This window comes from Mesocricetus auratus, unplaced genomic scaffold (assembly GCF_017639785.1).
Source record: "Mesocricetus auratus isolate SY011 unplaced genomic scaffold, BCM_Maur_2.0 Super-Scaffold_100011, whole genome shotgun sequence".
NCBI classification, from domain to species: Eukaryota; Metazoa; Chordata; class Mammalia; order Rodentia; family Cricetidae; genus Mesocricetus; species Mesocricetus auratus.
In genome coordinates, this window is record NW_024429195.1 from 73,567,871 (window position 1) to 73,576,267 (window position 8,397).

An 8,397-nucleotide genomic window follows, 5' to 3' on the forward strand; every position below is an offset into this window, starting at 1 on the left:
ATCCTCCCATTCATAAGTTTTACTTTCCACGGAACCCGGACCCTCCCCTGCCGTCATCAGTTACTTTGTGAGCTATCTGGATGTGGAGAGGTGAAGGGAGAAGGCTTTGGGAGCCTACGTCTGGGGAAATTTAAAGAACACTATCCAACAGAGCAGCCTGTCCTGACCCAACGATGTCAAGCTGTATCATGTCAAGGTGAACAAGTCCACGAATGGCACTTCCGGCATGCTATTTTCAGATCACGGAATTACGTACTCATCGCTCCTTGTTAAAGCGCTGTAGCCATGGTGGCAGCTGATTACAAGAGAGATAACTGCAAGAGACAGTGTCGATGACTGTTGCTGTGACGTCACAGCCTCCCACACCACAGCGGAGAGCAGGAAAGACAGCGGAGATGGGAGGGAGGACGCAAGGTGGGGATCCAGCATTCCCTGGGAGCACAGGCTCGCACACAGGCTGGGATCTTTTGGAGGGTCCGATGGCAGATCCCTGCAGTAGATAAATCAGAGATGCGGGTCTGAGGGGTGTAGGCGCCCACATGAAGCTGGGTTCACCTGTGAAGCTGCAGGACCATGGCTATTCTCATGAAACAGAGGTGTTCATTCTCAGATGGAATTTATCGTTTCTTTTAGAGCAAGATATTTTGCCCTGGAGGGTATTAGGTTTCTGAGCGCTCACATTTCCTTAAAAATAGTTATTAAGATTTGGAGATGTAATTTCTGCTTAAGTTGCTGTGTTTCGGGAACTTGGAAGAGATGGGTTACTTGGGGCAATGCTGGCTGCCCCCCCCCCCCACACACCTTTTTTTTCTTTTTTAGCAGAGCTTCTTTGATTCCTGATGGCTAAGTAAAGGAGAATGAACACATGCCTTCGTCCCTTCTCCCTTCTGACATCTCAATAGCGGGACTGTAAAGGAAGAAGGAGCAAATCCACATGAGCAGAAAGAACGAGAGAAGAGGGCAGCAAGTGTGGGGGTGCGTGCCCTGCAACCCACCACTGACGGGCAAGGGTGGGAGGATGGGAGGATTCGGAGCTCAACATTACATGGTGAGTTCAAGGCCAGCCTGGACCGCTTGAGACCCTGTGTCCAAAAAGAGGAGGACAGCTGGGCTGGTGAAACGGCCCAGAGGGAAAGACAACAGGCAGGCTATCACCAAGCCTGACAACCTTCCCTTAGCTTAGACCAACTGCGTCAAAATCACCAGACACGCAGGCGCTCGCCACCCGCGAGCCTGCAGACTCGACTAAGTGATCACTGCACACATTTTTGCTGAGAACAGGATCAGTTTCTGGATCTCTCCCCTCACAGATCACCAGAGACTTACTGCCTATTGGCTAGATAAAAACTATTTTCTATCCCTGGTTTGTATCATGGAGTAAAAGACAAATAGTGAGACCCTCCCTTGACACTGACTTAGAAGAGAGGGTGCGGCTGAGACACGGTGAGGACCACCTCCCGTGATTAGTCTCCAGAGACAGGTCTTGACTGCATACTTCACCCAATGTTCTTGGAAGGGCGCCCACACACCCAGCAGTGAGTTAAGGTTCTGTTACTCTCTTGCTTATTTATTATCAGGCTGTTTTTCTCCTGACCCCCAGGAAGATGGATCGGTGTGCACTCACGAGAGAATCTCCCAAGTTAAGGAAGGGGAGTAATGTTAGAGTAGCCCGGCTAGAAACATTATACAACACAGAACACAAGATAACAGTCATTCTCTTGTGTGGAAAAGAACTGTAAGATTCTTGCAATGAAAACTGTTTAAGAATTCCCCACCCTTCAGGTCTATGTAACCTATGTAATCTATGTGACCGTAGAGTTCAAAGTCTGGTCTAATAGTGAGGTAAATGTTTAAATAATTATGTATTTTTATAATGATGATATATTTTTATGATTATGATATAGTTTTATCCAATTGATCTCATTGATGAAAATGAAAACTGCATGATATTCACAATATTTTTTCATTAAGTAGAACAAGTCAAAAAATGAGATAGACTCACCCTTTCATAAAATCAATAAAGTACATTTTGCATAGAAAAAGATGTTTCCATGCAAAAAGATGTATTTTGACCTGTTCACAATACTATTCTATGAGCAACAGAATCCTAAATACTCTTCTTTAATCTCTTTTTATATTTTCTAATTTTTTGCCATGTACATTTATTGCATTTGCAGTTAAAACAAATACAGTCGAGGCCTTTACTTAAAAACTATACCTGCTGCTAATTTTTTTTAGACAGTGTTTCTCTGTGTAGCCTTGATTGTCCTGGACTTTGTAGACCATTCTGGCCTCAAACTCACAGAAATCTGCCTGCCTCTGCCTCCCTAGCACTGGGATTGAAGACATGTACCACCATGCCCAGCTTGCTGCTAATTTTTTATTATACTTCTATTAAACTCCAGCAACGTTAGAATTGCTCCCATAAGCAGATGCATGCCCTTTGTAGGGGAAAATGAGCTTGTGCGTACCTGAACAATGAGGGATCCAATAAACACAGCACCAAGCAGAGCAGGGAAGGGGTGCCAGGGAGGTCAGCCAGCCTCTCACCCCTCTCCCCAGTCGACTGTCACCCACTGCTTTGGCAGCCTCTTGACAGGCCAGTGTGGCCAGTCCCATCCCCATGAGCTGCTCTGGTGCTTCCTGGTTAAGAGGAGGCCCCTCCCGGGAGGGCATCTTTAGATGCTCAGAGTCTAGTAAGTGGTGGGTCATGGCAGCACTCCCACCCCAATCCCTAGACCCACTGTGGATCCCAGCTTCTCCAGGTGATGCCCAACTTGTTGCAGAGAGACTGTCACCGTTGTTGACCTCAGAGGCTCTCCGAGGGTCACATGACCTTAGCCACCCTCTCCAGTGCTCTACCTTGCCCAGGCCTCATGAATGGCCACCGTCGACATTGCCACTGCTTCGGCTGAGTCAGAAAATGCCCTCCTTCTGAAGCTTGTGAGTCCAGACTCACAAGTCCCCATGCCAGGGATTCTCTTCCAGATAGGGAGAGGGCAGCTTGTCTGTTCTCCAGCCTGCTAGAGAGAGCTACAGAGTGACAAAAAAATCGGATGAAACAAACCAAGATACCTTCAAACAACACAAAAGATCCACCCAATGCTTGCTAAGCTCAGGCAGACTGTTGCTAAGAGCCCAGAGAAACAGCCCTTTTAGTCCCTACAGAAAAGGTACAAGTCACCACCACTCCCTACTGGTTCTGTTGTAGTACACAGCCTAACATAGGTAGATTCCAGTTAAGTGTTGTATTCAGCTACTGGTAACAGATGAAAAATAGCAAGGTTTCTAATACACACACACACACACACACACACAGAGAATCTCAGATATATGTTTCTACATATAGAGTAGAGCTAGGATAGATAGATAGATAGATAGATAGATAGATAGATAGATAGATAGATACTATGAAGGAAGCCTAGGCAGTCCAGGAAGGCCACAAGGTTAACCTGTTTGAATCACCTGACTACATTTCTAAAAGGTTCCAGAATACACTTGAACTTGAATTCTAGACAAACCAGCTGAGTGTCTCTGGTCACCGCCATTTATTTTCCATTGCTGCTGTCCTCATTTGCAGAACGGACAGTAAAGCAGCAGAGCAAGGAGTGACTGGAAATTCACTAGTACGTGTAAAACCCTGAGCACAGAGGCTGGGACACAGTGAACCTCATAAATGCTGGAGAAGAGGGCTCAGTGCTTAAGAGTGCTCACTGTCCTGCGGAAGACTGGGGTTCGAATCCTAGCACCCACATGAGTAGTAACCCATCTTTCTGGGGTTACTACTTGCCTGGTTCATACCTGAGAAGGAGAGTGTGGATTGAGAAATGGCAGGTAAAGACACTAAGAAAAAGACAGAGACAGGATAGACTCAGGAGGGCAATCCAGTGAATACTGAATGCTCCAATTTTATTCTTCAACATTCCTATATACCCCAACCAAAAAGGGGGAAATGGAAAAAGACTTCTTTATCATGATACAAGGAAGAAACAGACTCTCTTCCTTAACTCTCCAAACATTTGGTAATCGCACCTTGGACTAAATCTTTACTGGCCTTGAGAGTCAAGAGTAACCACACTTCAGACCAAGTCTCTTGTTATTTAGATAAGACATCCACACCTAAGGCCAAACATCCTACAGTAGTCATGCCTTAGACCTTTAGGTCTTATGATTTTAACTTGGAACAGTAAGGGTATGTTTGAACTCTGTGACTTTAAGCCAACATGAAGCAGAGCCATTGTTATGGGCCCCAATCCACACGGTAGCTCACCACTGCCTATAACTCCAGTTTCTGGGGACGCAACGCCCTCCTCTGACTTCTGCTGGCCCCTGTACGTACACAGTGCACATACATACTCTTAGACACACATATATTCATAAAAGTCAAATAATACATTTGTTGTTGTTTTTCAAGACAGGGCTTCTCTGTTTAACAGCCCTGGCTGAACTGTAACTCACTCTGTGGACCAGACTAGATTCAACTCACAAAGATCTGCCTGCCTCTGCCTCCCAAGTGCGAGATTTAAAGAATGGGCCACCATGCCAGACTAATAACACATATTTTTAAATGAATCTTTAAAAAAATTGTTGTGAGACAATTTGCCTGTCTTTAGTAACCTGGGCCTTACGCACTGTAGTGACCAAGTTCTAATTTACCAAGAAAGCAAGGATGAAGGATTTAAACACTTAGAGGCTGCTGCAAGCTAAGTTGGTCTGCATGTTTACAATGAGGCTTAGTTGGCACAGTGGCGTACATCTGGAAGCTCTCAGGAGATGGAAGCAGGGGAGTCTTGAGTTGGAGGTCAGTCTGTCTGGGATTGGTAGCGAAATCTCATTTCAAAAGCCAATCAAGAAAGGCCGTCAAGATGGCTCTGAAAGAAAAAGAAAAAAGATGGCTCTGTAGGTAGAGGCACTCTGGGCAAACCTGGCAACCAGACTTCAATCCTGGAACCCACATACAGGTGAAGAGAACTGACTCCACAGAGTTGTCTTCTGACTGCCACATGTTCCCTGTGAACATGTTCCCACACCACGACACACCACACCACACACCACCACACTACACACCACACCACATCACACACACACCACACCACACCACACACATCACACACACCACACACACCACACTACACACCACACTACACACACCACACCACACCACACACATCACATACACCACACTACACACCACACCACATCACACACACCACACCACACCACACACATCACACACACCACACACATCACACACACCACACTACACACCACACTACACACCACACCACACTACACCACACACACCACACCACACACACACTACACCACACACACATACACCACACACACACCACACACACACATACACACCACACACACACCACACATACACACACACACACCATAACACACACACCACACCACACACACCACACTGCATTCACCACATCATACCACACACACACCACTTAAAACAAAACAAATGTTCATTTTCCTACATCTATGTTTGGCCTCAGAGAAGGAAATAACAGGAAAAAAGGAAGAGGGACTCAAACAGTGAGACCTTGGGGGAAGCCTGCCAATGGTGGTGCAGGCTTCTAATCCCAGCACTCAGGAGGCAGAGACAGAAGGATCTCTGTTAATTGGAGGCTAGCCTGGTCTACAGAGCAAGTTCCAGGATAGACAGAGCTACACAGAGAAACCCTGTCTCAGAAAAGCAAGCAAACAAACAAAAAACAGCATAATGGAGAAGGACATTTAAGAATAAACACTGGCTTGGATGTAGCTGTGTAGTACATCTCTTGCCTACAATGCATCAGTCCTTGGGTTAGATCCCCAACACAACAATAATAAATACCAAACATTTTCTGCTCTAGAGGTGGTGGGACCTAGGAGAATGGAGCCAATAAACGAGGCAGACTAAAGTCTCGTGCAATAGCCAGCTTTATTCAGAGCATCAGACAATACACACTCTAGGGGTTTGGAGGAGTCTCATGAGTAAGGTATTCGATCACAAGGACAAGCGACGTAGGGCACAAACATGCTTTCTGTAGAGGCATTCAAACAAACAGCAATAGTTTGGGCAATGGATAACTTGAGGTAAACTCAGTCCTGCCCACCACACCTGGGAGGAGCACAAAGGCATAATTCAAAAACAATTCCATGGTTTTGAATAAATGGAGGTCACAAGACTCTTGTCTTACTTTCTTGGGGTTTTCTCACAAGCACTCATTAAGTCTCCTCACAGGACTTCATTCCTAGACAACTAATACTGAGGTTATTAACTTTTTGATATGTAGGCTCCTCACTCCATACTTTCGTTTTGAAGTGTGCCATATACAAATATCTATTGTGGTTAGCTTGCTTTTGGGTTTTGTGGGTTTTTTCACTTCTTTGGGTTTTGCTTTTTTTTTTGAGATATGGTGTCATGTAGCCCAAGCTGGCCTCCAACTGGGTATGTTTCTTGAACTGCTGATCCTCCAGCCTCCACTTCTGAGTGTAGGACTCACAGGCATGTGATGGGGGGAAGTCTTCTGTACATGTTTCTCTTATTGGTTGATGAATAAAACACTGTTGGCCAATAGGGAAGCAAGATAGGCAGGACCAGGAGAAAAGGAGAATTCTGGGAAGTGTAGCAAAGAGAAGTCGCCATGTGATCCAGGCAGGAAGTGACATAGGGCAGAACCAGTATATAAGCAGGGACAAGCAGGAAATCGCTCTCTTCTCTTTTCTGCAGAGACACAGGCAGACACAGTGTAGACTCCAAAGGAGTAAGAGACTTTTCTCTGGTAAGATAAAGCCACGAGGAAATACATAGTGGTTATGGGTTAACAATAAGAAGCCCAAGTTGCCAGCCAACAGCTTATAACAATATAGTATCTGTGTTTCTTTGGGGCAGAAAATGGTAGCGGGACATAGCAGGGCCAGAAAAACCTCATGTTACAGGTATGAGCACTGACGTCGAGGAATGTATTACAAAAATCATGAGAGGAGTTGAGGTGCACATGTGGACTGGTGTAGACTAGAAATATACAGCATGCCTACATAGTCTATTGCTCCTTGTTATTTCACAAGGTCCTAGGTTCAATCCCAAGCAAAAATGGAGAAGTAGGAAAGAAAGAAAAGGGGAAAGACTGGGGGGAAAGGAATGTTGAGTTCAAGGTTAATCTGACTGAAGACATGTTCTATTGGGCTTTCTTCACAGGTGAAGGGGAGTGGGGCAGTTTGATCCAGATCTAGAGCATCAGGAAGACCCCAGCAGACATTTGGGCCACACAGTTCCTGCCTCCTCCCCCCAGTCCTTAGCCACAGTCCCAATGATGCCTTGCAAACTGAACAGGGCACTCACATTGACCCTGCTTTTGCAATACTGAGAAGTCAGGAAGAACTCAAGTTGGCTGTGATTCTCAAGGGTGAACGGATTCTGATGATGTATCCTAGCAACCACTGAAAAGATACAAGCTCTAGAAGCAGATATACAATAGCCACTGGATGCAGTGAGAAGTCCCAGGGCCTCGGCAGCAACCCACAGGCTGAACCCTGCAAGTGTGAGCTGACCCTGCTGTCACGGTGCTGTAGGGACAGTAAGAGTGTGAGCTGGACCAAAGGCTACCTCATAAATATGGCCTGAAATCAAAACGCTGGAAGCCCAAGCTTGGCGCTGAAGCAGGAGCCAGGCAAAACCACTTCATCTGAAAAGAACTAAAGGTCACAGACCGCTTTCAAATAAATCCCTCTAATCTAACGACAAATGACATTTACTTCTATAAAGCCACACAATGGTCAATGAGATGCTAATAATGAGACCTCACAAGAATGAAAAAGACTTCCATTACTTCCCTCATAAATTTGGACAGCTCTGGTTGTTAGCCAAGGACTCAGTACAGAATGCTAATGCCAAGGCATTGGTCAATTCTTCCATTGCCAAAGAAAGAAATTCAGGTTGAATTGAGCAAACAGGGGGATGGGAAAAGAAGACAGAAATCCTCTCTCTCTCTCTCTCTCTCTCTCTCTCTCTCCTCCTCCTCCTCCTCCTCCTCCTCCTCCTCCTCCTCCTCCTCTCCTCTCCCTCTTCCCTCTCTCCTCTCTCTCCCTGTCTCTCTTCCTGCCCCTGACTCACAAATGTGATTACAAGAGTTTGCTGTTAGACCCAAACAACAAGCCAACTTCTTTTTGTTTTGTTTTCTGAGACAAGAATCTCACTCCAGTATCCCTGGATGTCCTGGCAATCACTATGCAGGCCAGGCTGGCCTTGATTCACAGAGACCCTGCATCCAGCCTCTAGCTCCTGGGTGCTGGGATTAAAGATGTGTGATACCATGCCTGGCACAAAATAAAAGTGCTCAAAACCAGAGTAGATCACACCAGCAATGCATAAAATCAGATGAATACCAACTC

At 45.8% G+C, this 8,397-nt stretch overlaps 1 long non-coding RNA gene across 3 annotated transcripts; it reads left to right on the forward strand.

Moving 5' to 3' along the window:
- Positions 1 to 204: 204 nt before the first annotated feature.
- LOC121143311 lies at positions 205 to 7,744 on the forward strand. Of its 3 annotated transcripts, none has more exons than XR_005880521.1 (3): positions 205 to 414; positions 820 to 1,048; positions 7,205 to 7,744. It is a non-coding gene; the product is annotated as an uncharacterized LOC121143311 (long non-coding RNA). The 3 variants fall into 3 exon arrangements; XR_005880522.1 differs by having other exon boundaries at positions 823 to 1,048; XR_005880520.1 differs by lacking the exon at positions 205 to 414 and adding an exon at positions 421 to 596.
- Positions 7,745 to 8,397: the final 653 nt, after the last annotated feature.